At 43.2% G+C, this 20,727-nt stretch overlaps 1 protein-coding gene across 2 annotated transcripts in view; it reads right to left on the bottom strand.

Moving 5' to 3' along the window:
- ccdc120a (coiled-coil domain containing 120a) overlaps positions 1-20,727 on the bottom strand; it is a 157,272-nt gene that overhangs the window by 93,272 nt on the left and 43,273 nt on the right. Inside the window, exon 1 of one of the 2 annotated variants that reach the window (XM_071373336.1) lies at positions 6,557-6,874. The exons of the other annotated variant lie outside the window; for it this stretch is intronic. The gene's annotated coding sequence lies outside the window, so the exon portion shown is untranslated. Of the gene's footprint in view, positions 1-6,556; positions 6,875-20,727 lie in introns of those variants that run through there. 2 annotated transcript variants of the gene reach the window in all.

Here is a 20,727-nt window from a genome sequence, read left to right as displayed (position 1 = left end):
GAGACTAGAGAGTCTGTTCACCCACAGAGACTAGAGAGTCAGTTCACCCACAGAGACTAGAGAGTCAGTTCACCCACAGAGACTAGAGAGTCAGTTCACCCACAGAGACTAGAGAGTCAGTTCACCCACAGAGACTAGAGAGTCTGTTCACCCACAGAGACTAGAGAGTCAGTTCACCCACAGAGACTAGAGAGTCAGTTCACCCACAGAGACTAGAGAGTCAGTTCACCCACAGAGACTAGAGAGTCAGTTCACCCACAGAGACTAGAGAGTCATTTCACTTAACTGAGATGTCCAGAGACAAAGTCTCAGCAGTTCACAGCTGAAGATGATCCTATTGTCTAGGATGGCGTGTATAACTGCAGCTACTGGTTCATCAAATCAAAGTTTATTTGTCACGTGCGCCGAAAATACAACAGGTGTAGTAGACCTTACAGTGAAATGCTGACTTAATGTCACATTGATTGAGCTCTTATCTTTAACAGCCATTAAAACAGCGTTTACCACTAACCAGCGGACCAACATGGTAAACGTAAGACAATAGGCAGGCGCTCCCTGTACACAGCACGCACATGGTTAGAGGATGATACCGCTCTACCCTACCCAAAACGGGCTGTAAGATTGGACATGTGGGGCGGCAGGGTAGCCTAGTGGTTAGAGTGTTGGACTAGTAACCAGCAGGTAACCTAGTGGTTAGAGGGGGGAGGCAGGTAGCCCAGTGGTTAGAGCGTTGGACTAGTAACCGAAAGGTTGCAAGATCAAATCCCCCGAGCTGACAAGGTGAAAATCTGTCGTTCTGCCCCTGAACAAGGCAGTTAACCCACTGTTCCCCGGTAGGCCGTCATTGTAAATAAGAATTTGTTCTTAACTGACTTGCCTAGTTAAAATAAAGGTAAAAATAAAAAATAAAAATGTACTCCCATGTTAAACCCTGTGAATGTCCATGTTGACTGACCCTGTAAGAGATTAAAGAGACAAGCTTTCTGATAACAAGACAGGAGTTTCTTTAGACTGATGGAGTGAGACATGGCCAATGGCACCCTCACCTATATAGTGCACTACTTTTTACCATAGGGGCTCTGGATAGTGCACTAGATAGAGAATAGGGTGTCATGTGGGACACAATCCCAGTCTTTAGGTCTCATGGTCTCTAGGTAGCTCTTCAAACACCTCAGTAATCTACAAACAGATCAGACACACAACCACTCCCCTCTCATCCTCTCCATCTCCCCTCCTCCTCTACCCTCTCCTCCTCTCCTCTCCTCTCCATCTCCCCTCTCCTCCTCTCCTCTCCCCTCATCCATCTCCCCCCTCACACCGCTGTATTAATGTATTGTATTAATGTAGTGATACACCGTTGTATTAATGTAGTGATACACCGTTGTATTAATGTAGTGATACACCGCTGTATTAATGTATTGATACACCGTTGTATTAATGTAGTGATACACCGTTGTATTAATGTATTGTATTAATGTAGTGATACACCGCTGTATTAATGTATTGTATTAATGTAGTGATACACCGCTGTATTAATGTATTGTATTAATGTAGTGATACACCATTGTATTAATGTATTGTATTAATGTAGTGATACACCATTGTATTAATGTATTGTATTAATGTAGTGATACACCGTTGTATTAATGTAGTGACACACCGCTGTATTAATGTAGTGACACACCGCTGTATTAATGTAGTGATACACCGCTGTATTAATGTAGTGATACACCGCTGTATTAATGTAGTGATACACCGTTGTAATAATGTATTGACACACCGTTGTATTAATGTAGTGATACACCGTTGTATTAATGTAGTGATACACCGTTGTATTAATGTAGTGATACACCGTTGTATTAATGTATTGTATTAATGTAGTGATACACCGCTGTATTAATGTAGTGATACACCGTTGTAATAATGTAGTGATACACCGTTGTATTAATGTAGTGATACACCGTTGTATTAATGTATTGTATTAATGTAGTGATACACCGCTGTATTAATGTAGTGATACACCGGTGTAATAATGTAGTGATACACCGTTGTAATAATGTATTGACACACCGTTGTATTAATGTAGTGATACACCATTGTAATAATGTATTGATACACCGTTGTATTAATGTATTGATACACCGTTGTATTAATGTATTGATACACCGTTGTATTAATGTATTGATACACCGTTGTAATAATGTAGTGATACACCGCTGTATTAATGTATTGATACACCGGTGTAATAATGTAGTGATACACCGTTGTAATAATGTATTGACACACCGTTGTATTAATGTAGTGATACACCGCTGTATTAATGTAGTGATACACCGCTGTATTAATGTAGTGATACACCGTTGTATTAATGTAGTGATACACCGCTGTATTAATGTAGTGATACACCGTTGTATTAATGTAGTGATACACCGTTGTATTAATGTAGTGATACACCGTTGTATTAATGTAGTGATACACCGTTGTAATAATGTATTGACACACCGCTGTATTAATGTAGTGATACACCGCTGTAATAATGTATTGATACACCGTTGTATTAATGTATTGATACACCGTTGTATTAATGTATTGATACACCGTTGTATTAATGTATTGATACACCGTTGTAATAATGTAGTGATACACCGCTGTATTAATGTATTGATACACCGGTGTAATAATGTAGTGATACACCGTTGTAATAATGTATTGACACACCGTTGTATTAATGTAGTGATACACCGTTGTATTAATGTAGTGATACACCGTTGTAATAATGTATTGACACACCGTTGTATTAATGTAGTGATACACCGTTGTATTAATGTAGTGATACACCGCTGTATTAATGTATTGTATTAATGTAGTGATACACCGTTGTATTAATGTAGTGATACACCGCTGTATTAATGTAGTGATACACCATTGTATTAATGTAGTGATACACCGCTGTATTAATGTTGTGATACACCGCTGTATTAATGTAGTGATACACCGCTGTATTAATGTAGTGATACACCGTTGTAATAATGTTGTGATACACCGCTGTAATAATGTAGTGACACACCGTTGTATTAATGTAGTGATACACCGCTGTATTAATGTAGTGATACACCATTGTATTAATGTAGTGATACACCGTTGTAATAATGTATTGTATTAATGTAGTGATACACCATTGTATTAATGTAGTGATACACCGTTGTAATAATGTCGTGATACACCGCTGTATTAATGTAGTGATACACCGCTGTATTAATGTAGTGATACACCGTTGTATTAATGTAGTGATACACCGCTGTATTAATGTAGTGATACACCGCTGTATTAATGTCGTGATACACCGCTGTAATAATGTAGTGATACACCGTTGTATTAATGTAGTGATACACCGTTGTAATAATGTAGTGACACACCGTTGTATTAATGTAGTGATACACCGCTGTATTAATGTAGTGATACACCGTTGTAATAATGTCGTGATACACCGCTGTATTAATGTAGTGATACACCGCTGTATTAATGTAGTGATACACCGTTGTATTAATGTAGTGATACACCGCTGTATTAATGTAGTGATACACCGCTGTATTAATGTCGTGATACACCGCTGTAATAATGTAGTGATACACCGTTGTATTAATGTAGTGATACACCGCTGTATTAATGTAGTGATACACCATTGTATTAATGTAGTGATACACCGTTGTAATAATGTATTGTATTAATGTAGTGATACACCATTGTATTAATGTAGTGATACACCGTTGTAATAATGTCGTGATACACCGCTGTATTAATGTAGTGATACACCGCTGTATTAATGTAGTGATACACCGTTGTATTAATGTAGTGATACACCGCTGTATTAATGTAGTGATACACCGCTGTATTAATGTCGTGATACACCGCTGTAATAATGTAGTGATACACCGTTGTATTAATGTAGTGATACACCGTTGTAATAATGTAGTGACACACCGTTGTATTAATGTAGTGATACACCGCTGTATTAATGTAGTGATACACCGTTGTAATAATGTCGTGATACACCGCTGTATTAATGTAGTGATACACCGTTGTATTAATGTAGTGATACACCGTTGTATTAATGTAGTGATACACCGCTGTATTAATGTAGTGATACACCGCTGTATTAATGTCGTGATACACCGCTGTAATAATGTAGTGATACACCGTTGTATTAATGTAGTGATACACCGTTGTAATAATGTAGTGACACACCGTTGTATTAATGTAGTGATACACCGCTGTATTAATGTAGTGATACACCGCTGTATTAATGTAGTGATACACCGTTGTAATAATGTAGTGACACACCGTTGTATTAATGTAGTGATACACCGCTGTATTAATGTAGTGATACACCGTTGTATTAATGTAGTGATACACCGTTGTATTAATGTAGTGATACACTGTTACTTGCAAGACAACCTTATCCCACACATGTGCTTAATAAAAACATACTTTATCATTTGAAGTTGGAGGGTCTGAGACCTGAATATCTACATGTGATGGTTCTGCCAGGTGTTATATGATAGTTCTGCCAGGTGTTATGTGATGGTTCTGCCAGGTCTTATGTGATGGTTCTGCCAGGTGTTATACGATGGTCCTGCCAGGTGTTAAATTATGGTTCTGCCAGGTGTTAAATTATGGTTCTGCCAGGTGTTATGTGATGGTTCTGCCAGGTGTTATATGATGGTTCTGCCAGGTGTTATATGATGGTTCTGCCAGGTGTATATGTTAGTTCTGCCAGGTGTTATATGATAGTTCTGCCAGGTGTTATGTGATGGTTCTGCCAGGTGTTATATGATGGTTCTGCCAGGTGTTATATGATGGTTCTGCCAGGTGTTATGTGATGGTTCTGCCAGGTGTTATATGATGGTTCTGCCAGGTGTTATATGATGGTTCTGCCAGGTGTTATGTGATGGTTATGCCAGGTGTTATGTGATGGTTATGCCAGGTGTTATGTGATGGTTCTGCCAGGTGTTATGTGATGGTTATGCCAGGTGTTATGTGATGGTTCTGCCAGGTGTTATGTGATGGTTCTGCCAGGTGTTATGTGATGGTTCTGCCAGGTGTTATGTGATGGTTCTGTCAGGTGTTATGTGATGGTTCTGCCAGGTGTTGTGTAACACATACAGATGTAGGATCTTAATTTGATCACCCTGTATCTTCACTTGTATCTACAGTAATAACACAGATTTCCTGCTATACACACACAGTAGGCTATCTCTCTGGCTGTGGCCCCGGTGCAGAAGTATCAACAGTATCACATCTCTCTGGCTGTGGCCCCGGTGCAGAGGTATCAACAGTATCACACACACAGTAGCCTATCTCTCTGGCTGTGGCCCCGGTGCAGAGGTATCAACAGTATCACACACACAGTAGGCTATCTCTCTGGCTGTGGCCCCGGTGCAGAGGTATCAACAGTATCACACACACAGTAGGCTATCTCTCTGACTGTGGCCCCGGTGCAGAGGTATCAACAGTATCACACACACAGTAGGCTATCTCTCTGACTGTGGCCCCGGTGCAGAGGTATCAACAGTATCACACACACAGTAGGCTATCTCTCTGGCTGTGGCCCCGGTGCAGAGGTATCAACAGTATCACACACACAGTAGGCTATCTCTCTGGCTGTGGCCCCGGTGCAGAGGTATCAACAGTATCACACACACAGTAGGCTATCTCTCTGGCTGTGGCCCCGGTGCAGAGGTATCAACAGTATCACACACACAGTAGGCTATCTCTCTGACTGTGGCCCCGGTGCAGAGGTATCAACAGTATCACACACACAGTAGGCTATCTCTCTGGCTGTGGCCCCGGTGCAGAGGTATCAACAGTATCACACACACAGTAGACTATCTCTCTGGCTGTGGCCCCGGTGCAGAGGTATCAACAGTATCACATCTCTCTGGCTGTGGCCCCGGTGCAGAAGTATCAACAGTATCACACACACAGTAGACTATCTCTCTGGCTGTGGCCCCGGTGCAGAGGTATCAACAGTATCACACACACAGTAGACTATCTCTCTGGCTGTGGCCCCGGTGCAGAGGTATCAACAGTATCACACACACAGTAGACTATCTCTCTGGCTGTGGCCCCGGTGCAGAGGAATCAACAGTATGCTCAGGTTGGGATTACAGTCCTACTTTCCCACAGACAGATGTTAACAATGACCCGTGCTTTTGCCAAGCGCTCCTACACCAACATGTTGACTCAGAGGATCGATCAGCACATGGGGTCAGTCTCAAACCTCACATTCATATCCTTGATAGTCATATCAAAGTAATGACCTATTCAATAAAAAAGGTTGGCACTGACAAATAATTAAATATATTAATATTTAAATAAAAAATCTACAGCGGTGCCTTTCCTCTTGTTTGGAAAATAAAAACAACCTTTTGACATAAGTTTCCAAATGTGAACATGGATTGCTGTTGGTAACATTCAACAATGTGATATTAAACAACACACGTGTATTGTAGGATATTACGTTTAAGAATACGTACTGTAAGTTACGGCTGATTACCTTGATATGCTGTTTAAACTAGCCGGTGGAGCATACATACAGCATGCGGAGCGAAGATCGATGTCAACACAGGTATGTACTAACCGAACCACCCCTTTCGATGTATACCGTATATTCCCTTGGCGCTCGTTACAACGGATCCGGTATGCCACGACACAATCATGTAAATAAATGATGAAATGTGTCAATAAAAACGCGCGGATGAAACTTCTCAAAGTCCTCGTTTAAAAGTCCATAAGAGCGTTTCTCTTCGGTGTTTGGCAGTCAGACGGGGCGCAGCTACCTCTCTCTCTCTCCCTCCGCTTGGCTGAGAGACTCCGTACACAGCGACTTGTTGCGGCGATACCAAATGGTCAGATGCAGAGGGGGGGTAGAAACAGCAGGGGCAGCAGATCTTTGTAAGCGAAAAAGACAACCATAGTATAATTCAATCTCTCATCTAATATGTATAAAATAAGTCCCTTTACATCACTTGATATGTTTTATAATTAGGTTTAGTAGGCGTGTTTATTCTGATATTTTTTTTATTTTAAAGATTGGTTTGGTCCACTATAGCTGATGTGTAGGCTACCTAAACTGTATCCAGATGTACACTGTGCAAGAAGAAACAACTCAAAACCCTGTACAGAATTTTATGTGATAAATTGTCTTTGAAGTTGTATGTGTGATCCTGTATTTTCAACATTTCCGTTGGAGAATAACAGTCATCAGTCATTGTTTTGTTTTTATACACTTAAATTCAAAAATCTAATTTCTGTCATTTCCTGAGTAGCTACAAATGTTGCCATTTTATGCTGAGTTCTCTGTTTTGTCCACTGAGTTTGAAAAATGGAAACATTGTTACAAGACAGTTGTCAAGTTCCAGCAGTAGCCAACCAGAGGACTGGAGAGATGGTCACAGACTGAGGCAGAGGTAAATGTAGATAGCCTTCGCCCGACAGGTATCAGGTTTCAGGCGTTATCTTCCAGTCTACTGTAGGTAAACGTTGAAACAAATCTATCACAATTAATGACTATTAGAAAGCTAGACAAGAAGGCTTCCTAACAACCAAAGAGAGGACTGGAGAGAGATGGTCACAGAAAGAAAGAGCAGGAAAGACAGATATCTGGTTTCAGTTATTATGTTCTAGCCTACTGCAGGCTGCTACAGATGTAGGATGTTAATTTGACCAGTTTCTCACAGCGGGGAAACAATGCTGCAGCAACAGGAAATGTGAATTATTGTGTGGATTATAATAATTTTTTTTATTTTATTTTTTTTGTAAGGGTTGGTACATTTTTTTTGTTAGGGCAAATCAAATCTGATATTTTAAAGTGGAAATTATAAACTTCAGAAAATGTTTTAAAACTCAAACAGGGTAATACAATTAAGATAATCAAATTGAAATCAAGTTTTATTCGTGACATTCATCGTAAACAACAGGTGTAGATTAACTGTGAAATGATTAGTTACAGGTCGTTCCCAACAATACAGAGAGAAAGAAAATAGAGAAATAATAGAAAAGTAAAATAACGTCATAATAAATACACAATGAATAACAATAACATGGTACTATACACAGAGTACCAGTACTGAGTCAATGATAACATGGCTATATACACAGAGTACCAGTACTGAGTTAATGATAACATGGCTATATACACAGAGTACCAGTACTGAGTTAATGATAACATGGCTGTATACACAGAGTACCAGTACTGAGTCAATAATAACATGGTACTATACACAGAGTACCAGTACTGAGTCAATGATAACATGGCTATATACACAGAGTACCAGTACTGAGTTAATGATAACATGGCTATATACACAGAGTACCAGTACTGAGTCAATGAGTAACAATAACATGGTACTATACACAGAGTACCAGTACTGAGTCAATAATAACATGGTACTATACACAGAGTACCAGTACTGAGTTAATGATAACATGGCTGTATACACAGAGTACCAGTACTGAGTCAATGATAACATGGTACTATACACAGAGTACCAGTACTGAGTCAATGATAACATGGCTATATACACAGAGTACCAGTACTGAGTCAATGATAACATGGTACTATACACAGAGTACCAGTACTGAGTCAATGATAACATGGATATATACACAGAGTACCAGTACTGAGTCAATGATAACATGGCTATATACACAGAGTACCAGTACTGAGTCAATGAGTAACAATAACATGGTACTATACACAGAGTACCAGTACTGAGTCAATAATAACATGGTACTATACACAGAGTACCAGTACTGAGTTAATGATAACATGGCTGTATACACAGAGTACCAGTACTGAGTCAATGATAACATGGTACTATACACAGAGTACCAGTACTGAGTCAATGATAACATGGCTATATACACAGAGTACCAGTACTGAGTCAATGATAACATGGTACTATACACAGAGTACCAGTACTGAGTCAATGATAACATGGATATATACACAGAGTACCAGTACTGAGTCAATGATAACATGGCTATATACACAGAGTACCAGTACTGAGTCAATGATAACATGGCTGTATACACAAAGTACCAGTACTGAGTCAATGATAACATGGTACTATACACAGAGTACCAGTACTGAGTTAATGATAACATGGTACTATACACAGAGTACCAGTACTGAGTCAATGATAACATGGTACTATACACAGAGTACCAGTACTGAGTCAATGATAACATGGTACTATACACAGAGTACCAGTACTGAGTCAATAATAACATGGTACTATACACAGAGTACCAGTACTGAGTTAATGATAACATGGATGTATACATAGAGTACCAGTACTGAGTCAATGATAACATGGCTATATACACAGAGTACCAGTACTGAGTCAATGATAACATGGTACTATACACAGAGTACCAGTACTGAGTCAATGATAACATGGATATATACACAGAGTACCAGTACTGAGTCAATGATAACATGGTACTATACACAGAGTACCAGTACTGAGTCAATGATAACATGGTACTATAGACAGAGTACCAGTACTGAGTCAATGATAACATGGTACTATACACAGAGTACCAGTACTGAGTTAATGATAACATGGTACTATACACAGAGTACCAGTACTGAGTCAATGATAACATGGCTATATACACAGAGTACCAGTACTGAGTTAATGACAACATGGCTCTATACACAGAGTACCAGTACTGAGTCAATGATAACATGGTACTATACACAGAGTACCAGTACTGAGTCAATGATAACATGGCTATATACACAGAGTACCAGTACTGAGTCAATGATAACATGGTACTATACACAGAGTACCAGTACTGAGTCAATGATAACATGGCTATATACACAGAGTACCAGTACTGAGTCAATGATAACATGGCTGTATACACAGAGTACCAGTACTGAGTCAATGATAACATGGTTATATACACAGAGTACCAGTACTGAGTCAATGATAACATGGTACTATACACAGAGTACCAGTACTGAGTCAATGATAACATGGTACTATACACAGAGTACCAGTACTGAGTCAATGATAACATGGCTGTATACACAGAGTACCAGTACTGAGTTAATGATAACATGGCTATATACACAGAGTACCAGTACTGAGTCAATGATAACATGGTACTATACACAGAGTACCAGTACTGAGTCAATGATAACATGGTACTATACACAGAGTACCAGTACTGAGTCAATGATAACATGGTACTATACACAGAGTACCAGTACTGAGTCAATGATAACATGGCTGTATACACAGAGTACCAGTACTGAGTCAATGATAACATGGCTGTATACACAGAGTACCAGTACTGAGTCAATGATAACATGGCTATATACACAGAGTACCAGTACTGAGTCAATGATAACATGGTACTATACACAGAGTACCAGTACTGAGTCAATGATAACATGGATATATACACAGAGTACCAGTACTGAGTCAATGATAACATGGCTATATACACAGAGTACCAGTACTGAGTCAATGATAACATGGCTGTATACACAGAGTACCAGTACTGAGTCAATGATAACATGGTACTATACACAGAGTACCAGTACTGAGTTAATGATAACATGGTACTATACACAGAGTACCAGTACTGAGTCAATGATAACATGGTACTATACACAGAGTACCAGTACTGAGTCAATGATAACATGGTACTATACACAGAGTACCAGTACTGAGTCAATAATAACATGGTACTATACACAGAGTACCAGTACTGGGTTAATGATAACATGGCTGTATACACAGAGTACCAGTACTGAGTCAATGATAACATGGTACTATACACAGAGTACCAGTACTGAGTCAATGATAACATGGATATATACACAGAGTACCAGCACTGAGTCAATGATAACATGGTACTATACACAGAGTACCAGTACTGAGTCAATGATAACATGGTACTATACACAGAGTACCAGTACTGAGTTAATGGTAACATGGTACTATACACAGAGTACCAGTACTGAGTCAATGATAACATGGTACTATACACAGAGTACCAGTACTGAGTCAATGATAACATGGTACTATAGACAGAGTACCAGTACTGAGTCAATGATAACATGGTACTATACACAGAGTACCAGTACTGAGTCAATGATAACATGGCTATATACACAGAGTACCAGTACTGAGTTAATGACAACATGGCTCTATACACAGAGTACCAGTACTGAGTCAATGATAACATGGTACTATACACAGAGTACCAGTACTGAGTTAATGAATAGAACGTGTTTGATGCCCCATTTTCAGAGAGAGAGGAAGCTACTCCAGCTTCGGCAGGACTCCCGCAGTATGGCAGACTATGCATTGGATTTCCACACGTTGGCAGCTGAGAGTGCCTGGAACCAGGAAGTGCTGTTTGACATGTTCCTACACGGAGTCTCGGAGGAGGTTAAGGACGAGTGTGCAGCCCGGGAATTACCGACGGATCTCGATTCCCTCATCGCCTTGACCATCAGGATCGATGGGCGACTACGGGAATGACGGAGGGAGAGGAGATTCGATTTTGCTTGCCCGTCCAAGAAGGTTACTTTGCCTCCGAGGCATCCCGGAAGTCCCCGACGGCCCCGCTGCCGAGGGAACCCAAGGCTACCCGAGGTACCCCGAAGAGTTGCCAAAGACGGCCGAGTCAACGTTTCCCGAGCAATTAGGCAGAGTTGGGCTGTCTCCAGCGGAATGGCTATACATGGTCTGTTAAAAGACCAGGCTCACTGGTAGGATCGAGTACTCTGGTGGGCCATATGGATAACTTTTCTGCAACCATTACTCGCACTCCGTTTCATGCCATTCTGCTGTGGGGAAACCTGTCGAAATCTCTCCAGGTCCTCATTGACTCTGGAGCCGATGAGAGCTTTTTGGACTCTACCCTGGCTTCCGAGCTGGGCTTCCCCACTCAGCCTCTCTCCATTCCCATGGATGTTAGAGTGCTGGATGGGCGCTCTATAGGCCGGGTCACCCACAACACCACTCCCATCAACCTACATGTGTCAGGGAACCACAGCGAGGCTATCCAGTTCCTGCTCATTAAGTCTCCACAGATTCCTGTGGTATTGGGATTCTCCTGCTCCAGCGACTCCCCTCATTAAATGGTCTACTGGTGCCATCACTTCGCTTCCGCCGCACCGACCATATGACTGCGGGATTGACCTTCTCCCTAGCACTATTCCGCCCCAAGGACGACTGTACTTGGGGCGGAATAGTGACCAACAAAGCCAGCGGTCGGGACCAGAGACCAACACAGCCAGCGGTCACTAGGAGTATCTGGTCATGCCATTTGGCCTTACCAATGCCCCTGCTGTGTTCCAGGCTCTGGTTAATGATGTTCTCCGTGACATGTTGAAACAGTACGTTTTTGTCTACCTCAACTACATCCTCGTCATCGCCACTTTATTCGGGGTTACAGCACCCTGGTTTCCCCCTCTGTCAGCACTCACCTCGCCCAAGGTTCCGTTCACATGGTCTCCAGCTGCTGACCGGACGTTTTCAGACCTCAAACATTGCTTCACCACAGCTCCCATCTTGGTTCATCCTGACCCATCCCGTGAATTCGTGGTGGAGGCCGATAATTTGGATGTCGGAGTGGGGGCTGTCCTGTCCCAGCGTTCTGCCCTGGACCTCAAGCTACATCCCTGCGCCTTCTTCTCCCACCGCCTCAATGCCACGGAGAAGAACTACGATGTGGGGAATAGTGAGCTTCTCACGGTAAGGATGGCGTTGGAGGAATGCAGGCACTGGCTGGAAAGGGCGGAACATCGTTCATCGTGTGGATCGACCACAAGTACCTGGAGTACCTCCGCAGAGCCTCAACTCCAGGCAAGCTAGATGGGCCCTGCTGTTCACACATGCTTCAACTTTTCCCTCATACCAAGAATGTCAAGCCGGATGCACTGTCACGCCGCTATAGCCCCCGACCTCTACCCCGGAACCCCAAGACTTCTAATGGCCAGTCGGAGCGAGCCAACCAGGACCTAGAGACTACTCTGCGCTGCCTGGTCTCCACCAACCCCACCACCTGGAGCCAGCAGCTTGTGTGGGTCGAATACAGCCGCCACACCCTTCCCTGCTCTGCCACGGGCCTATCTCCTTTTGAGTGTTCCCTGGGGTATCAGCCCCCGCTCTTCCCTGAGCGGGAAGAAGAGTTCGGCATACCTTCTGCCCAGACGTTTGTCCTCTGGTGTCATCGTACCTGGAGGAGAGCCCGGTCGGCCCTCCTCAAGACCACCTCCAGGCATCGATGACAAGCAGATCGTCACCGGACCCCGGCTCTCCGGTATAGGCTATTAGGTATTGTTGTATTGCTATTATTAGGTATTGTCTCGGGCTGTCCACCAGGGATCTGCCCCTCCAGGTGGAATCCAACAAACTCTCCCCCCGGTTTATCGGTCCGTTTCCCATCTCCAAAGTCATTAGCCCCTCTGCTGTTTGTCTTCTGTTCCTCCGTACCCTTCGTATACATCCTACCTTTCACGTGTCCAGAGTTAAACCCATGTCGCACAGCCTTTGTCTCCTGTTTCCCTGTGTATTTATAACTGTGTTCTCTGTTTGTCTGTTGCCAGTTAGTTTTGTTTCGTCAAGCCTACCAGCATTTTTCCCTCTGCTTCTGTCTCTCGATTGTTCCTGTTACCTAGTTTACCCGGTGTTGACCATTCGGCCTGCCCTGACCCTGAGCCTGCCTGCCGTCCTGTACCTTTGCCCCACCTATCTGGATTACTGACCTTTGCCTGCCTTTTGCCTGCCCCTGTTAAATGATTAAACTGTTGTTACTTCGACGATGTCTGCATCTGGGTCTTACCTGAAACATGATAGATAACTAGGAATAAAGTGACAGATAATAAACAGTAGCAGCAGGGTATGTGATGAACCCAGAAAACGAGTGCAAAAAGGGTCAATGCAGAAAGTCTGGGTAGCTATTTGGCTAAATATTTAACTATTTAGTAGTCTAATGGCTGGGGGATAGAAGCTACTACTTTAACAAGAACCGACCAGTCAGGTCTCGTTCCTACTACTTTAACAAGAACCCACCAGTCAGGACTCTGTTCTACTACTTTAACAAGAACCCACCAGTCAGGTCTCTGTCCTTCTACTTTTACAAGAACCCACCAGTCAGGTCTCTGTCCTACTACTTGAACAAGAACCCACCAGTCAGGTCTCTGTCCGACTACTTGAACAAGAACCCACCAGTCAGGTCTCTGTCCTACTACTTTAACAAGAACCCACCAGTCAGGTCTCCGTCCTACTACTTGAACAAGAACCCACCAGTCAGGTCTCCGTCCTACTACTTTAACAAGAACCCACCAGTCAGGTCTCCGTCCTACTCATTTATTAACAAGAACCCACCAGTCAGGTCTCTGTCCTACTACTTTAACAAGAACCCACCAGTCAGGTCTCTGTCCTACTACTTTAACAAGAACCGACCAGTCAGGTCTCTTTCCTACTACTTTAACAAGAACCCACCAGTCAGGTCTCTGTTCTACTACTTTAACAAGAACCCACCAGTCAGGTCTCTGTCCTACTACTTTAACAAGACCCCACCAGTCAGGTCTCCGTCCTACTACTTTAACAAGAACCCACCAGTCAGGTCTCCGTCCTACTACTTTAACAAGAACCCACCAGTCAGGTCTCGTTCCTACTACTTTAACAAGAACCCACCAGTCAGGTCTCGTTCCTACTACTTTAACAAGAACCCACCAGTCAGGTCTCGTTCCTACTACTTTAACAAGAACCCACCAGTCAGGTCTCTGTCCTACTACTTGAACAAGAACCCACCAGTCAGGTCTCCGTCCTACTACTTTAACAAGAACCCACCAGTCAGGTCTCCGTCCTACTCATTTAACAAGAACCCACCAGTCAGGTCTCTGTTCTACTACTTTAACAAGAACCCACCAGTCAGGTCTCTTTCCTACTACTTTAACAAGAACCCACCAGTCAGGTCTCTGTTCTACTACTTTAACAAGAACCCACCAGTCAGGTCTCTGTTCTACTACTTTAACAAGACCCTACCAGTCAGGTCTCCGTCCTACTACTTTAACAAGAACCCACCAGTCAGGTCTCCGTCCTACTACTTTAACAAGAACTCACCAGTCAGGTCTCCGTCCTACTACTTTAACAAGAACTCACCAGTCAGGTCTCGTTCCTACTACTTTAACAAGAACCCACCAGTCAGGTCTCCGTCCTACTACTTTAACAAGAACCCACCAGTCAGGTCTCCGTCCTACTACTTTAACAAGAACCCACCAGTCAGGTCTCGTTCCTACTACTTTAACAAGAACCCACCAGTCAGGTCTCTGTCCTACTACTTTAACAAGAACCCACCAGTCAGGTCTCCGTCCTACTACTTTAACAAGAACCCACCAGTCAGGTCTCCGTCCTACTCATTTAACAAGAACCCACCAGTCAGGTCTCTGTCCTACTACTTTAACAAGAACCCACCAGTCAGGTCTCTGTTCTACTACTTTAACAAGAACCGACCAGTCAGGTCTCTTTCCTACTACTTTAACAAGAACCCACCAGTCAGGTCTCTGTCCTACTACTTTAACAAGACCCCACCAGTCAGGTCTCCGTCCTACTACTTTAACAAGAACCCACCAGTCAGGTGTCCGTCCTACTACTTTAACAAGAACCCACCAGTCAGGTCTCGTTCCTACTACTTTAACAAGAACCCACCAGTCAGGTCTCCGTCCTACTACTTTAACAAGAACTCACCAGTCAGGTCTCCGTCCTACTACTTTAACAAGAACCCACCAGTCAGGTCTCGTTCCTACTACTTTAACAAGAACCCACCAGTCAGGTCTCGTTCCTACTACTTTAACAAGAACCCACCAGTCAGGTCTCTGTCCTACTACTTTAACAAGAACCCACCAGTCAGGTCTCAGTCCTACTACTTGAACAAGAACCCACCAGTGAGGTCTCTGTCCTACTACTTGAACAAGAACCCACCAGTCAGGTCTCGTTCCTACTACTTTAACAAGAACCGACCAGTCAGGTCTCGTTCCTACTACTTTAACAAGAACCCACCAGTCAGGTCTCGGTCCTACTACTTGAACAAGAACCCACCAGTCAGGTCTCTGTCCTACTACTTTAACAAGAACCCCGCCAGTCAGGTCTCGTTCCTACTACTTTAACAAGAACCGACCAGTCAGGTCTCGTTCCTACTACTTTAACAAGTACCCACCAGTCAGGTCTCTGTCCTACTACTTGAACAAGAACCCACCAGTCAGGTCTCTGTCCTACTACTTTAACAAGAACCCACCAGTCAGGTCTCGTTCCTACTACTTGAACAAGAACCCACCAGTCAGGTCTCCGTCCTACTACTTTAACAATAACCCACCAGTCAGGTCTCGTTCCTACTACTTTAACACGAATCCACCAGTCAGGTCTCGTTCCTACTACTTTAACAAGAACCCACCAGTCAGGTCTCTGTCCTACTACTTGAACAAGAACCCACCAGTCAGGTCTCTGTCCTACTACTTTAACAAGAACCCACCAGTCAGGTCTCTGTCCTACTACTTTAACAAGAACCCACCAGTCAGGTCTCTGTCCTACTACTTGAACAAGAACCCACCAGTCAGGTCTCTGTCCTACTACTTGAACAAGAACCCACCAGTCAGGTCTCCGTCCTACTACTTTAACAAGAACCCACCAGTCTGGTCTCTGTTCTACTACTTTAACAAGAACCCACCAGTCAGGTCTCTGTCCTACTACTTGAACAAGAACCCACCAGTCAGGTCTCTGTCCTACAACTTTAACAAGAACCCACCAGTCAGGTCTCTGTCCTAATACTTTAACTTGTCACAAGCAGATCAGAAATAGCCCCTGAATTACCACACAAAGGCAACAGCACAGTGAAGTGTGTGTGTGTGTGTTAGAGAGTGTTTGAATGGGGGGAAGTTGAGCTGGGGCTCACTGGGAACAGAGTGCATCTCCTGTACTGCGTCTGGCCCTTCCTGGAATTCACCCTGGATAGGCTGAGGGACAGTTCCCACACTGGGACTGTGCACCAAATAACACCCTATTCCCTACATTGTGCACTACTTTGGGACTAGAGCCATCAAAAGTAGTGCACTACATAGGGAATAGGATTCCATTTCAGACACTGACTGGGAGAGAGGAGTGGGCTGTACCACTAGGAGAGGAGAGGAGAGGGGTGGGTCATGTTCATTAGGCACCCAAGTGAAAGAAAAACAGACTGAAATGGGGAGGAACTACCTGGACTTGTCCCATCAGAAAACACAACACACTTTCCTATTTTGTTGCAAAATATGTTCCTACTGTGTGCCCTAATGAACAGTCCCGTAGTCTGTCCTGCTGTGACTGAACTCTGGCAGCAGTTCATTAAATCCCACAATGAGACGTGGAACAACACAATGAATAAGCTTATCCGAACAACACTATCAGCCATCAGCCGAAACAATATGACAGATTACAGATAACGTAGATCACCTTCTCTATCGGTGGGTTGGACATACAGTATATCCCATGTTTTATACATCATGACAGTGTCAAAGCTCGTCCATTCATATGACTGTAGAACAGGGACAATTAAATGTTAACTAGCTAGAAAGTAGCCTAAAGTATGCCTACCTGGCAGAATGATATCAAATCAACAACATTAATTGTCACATGTGCTGAATATACAACACGTTTTAGACCTAACCGTGAAATGCTTACTTTACAAGCCCTTAACCAACAGTGCAGTTCAAGAAAAAAATATTTACCAAATGAACTAAAGTAAAAAATAATAAAAAGTTAACACAATAAAATAACGAGGCTATATACAGGGGGTACCGGTACCGAGTCAGTTGAGGTAATTTGTACATGTAGGTAGGGCTGAAGTGATTATGCATAGATAATAAACAGCGAGGAGCAGCGGTGTACAAAACAAAACAAGTGTGGGGGGGGGGGGGGGGGGTCAATGTAAATAGTCCGGGTGGCCATTTGATGACTTGTTAAGCAGCCTTATGGCTGGGGGGTAGAAGCTGTTAAGGAGCCTTTTGGTGCAAGACTTGGCGCTACGGTACCACGTGCGGTAGCAGAGAGAACAGTCTATGACTTGGGAGGCTGGAGTCTTTGACAATTTTTTGGGCCTTTCTCTGACACCGCTTGGTATAGAGGTCCTGGATGGCAGGAAGCTTGGCCCCAGTGATGTACTGGGCCGTACGCACTACCCTTTGTTGCGCTTTACGGTCAGATGCCCGAGCAGTTGCCGTACCAGGCGGTGATGCAACCGGTCAGAGGCTCTCGATGGTGCAGCTGCAGAACTTTTTGAGGATCTGAGGACCCATACCAAATCCTTTTAGTTTAGTAGAGGTCGGCATACCTTCTGCCCAGATGTTTGTCCCACGCTGTCGTCAACTCCGGGTGGAATCCCGCAAACTCTCCCCCCGGTTTATCGGCCCGTTGCCCATCTCTAAAATGATTAGCCCCTCTGCTGTTCGTCTTCTGTTGCCTCGTACCCTTCGTATACATCCCACCTTTCACGTGTCCTTTGTTAAACCCATCTCAGCCCTTTGTCTTTTTGTTTCGTCAAGCCTACCAGCGTTTTCCCCTCTGTTCCTGTCTCTCGATTGTTCCTGTTTTCTAGTTTTCGTCGGGTTTTCACCTTTTCTGCCTGCCTGCCGTCCTGTACCTTTGCCCCACCTATCTGCCTGCCCTTGACCTGTCTTTTGCCTGCCCCTGTTGGATTAATAAACGGTTGTTTGCATCTGGGTCTTATTTGAAACGTGATAGCTACGAATAATATAGATGAGAACTATTTTGGTAGATAGTGTGGTCTACAGCTTATCATAAGGTACAGGCGAGCAATACCACGAGACTTCTTAAATATTAGACATCGCGCACCAGCTGTTATTGACAAATAGACACACACCCCTACCCCTCATCTTACCAGACGTAGCTTCTCTGTTCTGCCAGTGCAGGAAAAACCCACCAGCTCTATATTATCTGTGTCATCCTTCAGCCACAACTCGGTGAAACATAAGATATTCTAGTTTTTAATGTCCCGTTGGATAATCTTAATCGTAGGTCATCATCAGCTATCTGAGCAGCTAACCGATCGCTGCAGCTGTACATAGCCCATCTGTAAATAGCCCACCCAATCTACCTACCTCATCCCCATATTGTTGTCATTTACTTTGCTGCTCTTTTGCACACCAGTATCCCTACTTACACACCATCATCTGCTCATCATCATCTGCTCATCTATCACTCCAGTGTTAATTTGCTAAATTGTAATTACTTCGCTACTATGGCCTATTTATTGCCTTACCTCCTCATGCCATTTTCTCACACTGTATATACTTTTTTTTCTTCTTCTATTGTGTTATTGACTGTACGCTTGTTTATTCCATGTGTAACTCTGTGTTGTTGTTTGTGTCGCACTGCTTTACTTTATCTTGACCAGGTCGCAGTTGTAAATGAGAACTTGGTCTCAACTAACCTGGTTAAATAAAGGTGAAATAAAATAAATTATAAATATAAATGTATAATTATAAATAAAAAATGTTTATTTTCCAATGATTGCACGTTAGCCAATAGAATAGATGGCAGTGGGAGTTTACTCGCTCGCCTACGGATTCTCAGAAAGCAGCCCGACCTGCGCCCCTTTTCCTCTATCTTTTCTTCACGCAAATTACGGGCCTGAAAAAGCAGTATATCCTTCTCGTCGGGCTCGTTAAAGGAAAACGAGGTGTTCGAGGTGAATAATCGCTGTTCTGATGTCCAGAAGTTATTTTCGGTTCATAAGAGACGGTAGCAGCAACATTATGTACAATATAAGTTACAAACAATGCAAAAAAAACTAACAAAATAGCACAACAGGAAAAAAACATCAGCCATCTTCTTCTTCATGATTATTTGCATCAATCCAGTGGGCATTTGTTTTGCAAAACTCCATCTCATGAGCTACAGAAACACTGCTAACCAAACAACAGTGCTAGGTGGCTCTACTACAGAAACACTGCTAACCAAACAACAGTAATACTTTACAAGTAGTTTACTACAACCAAATACTTACAGTACATGTCATATTATGGCATAAAGTAGATGTCAAATACTATGCTGATACTTGAAAGTATTTGAGGTGCACTTGATATAACTTAGAGTTTGACCTTTTGGTCAAGCACAGCTTGAGTTCTGTTCCGGAAGACTGTGTCTATATGCCTTTAATGCTCGCTTCGAGGCAAACAACACTGAACCATACATGAGAGCACCAGCTGTTATCACGCTCTCCGCAGCCGATGTGAGTAAGACCTTTAAACAGGTCAACATTCACAAGGCCGCAGGGCCAGACGGATTACCAGGACGTGTACTGCGAGCATGCGCTGACCAACTGGCAAGTGTCTTCACTGACATTTTCAACCTCTGCCTGTCTGAGTCTGTAATGCCTACATGTTTCAAGCAGACCACCATAGTCCCTGTGCCCAAGAACACTAAGGTAACCTGTCTAAACGACTACCGACCCGTAGTACTGACGTCTGTAGCCATGAAATGCTTTGAAAGGCTGGTCATGGCTCACATCAACACCATTATCCCAGAAACCCTAGATCCACTCCAATTTGCATACCGCCCCAACAGATCCACAGATGATGCAATCTCAATTGCACTCCACACTGCTCTTTCCCACCTGGACAAAAAGAACACCTATGTG

This window comes from Salvelinus alpinus, chromosome 28, assembly GCF_045679555.1.
Source record: "Salvelinus alpinus chromosome 28, SLU_Salpinus.1, whole genome shotgun sequence".
In the NCBI taxonomy this organism is placed as follows: domain Eukaryota; kingdom Metazoa; phylum Chordata; class Actinopteri; order Salmoniformes; family Salmonidae; genus Salvelinus; species Salvelinus alpinus.
This window is presented reverse-complemented; position numbering and strand designations above follow the sequence as displayed.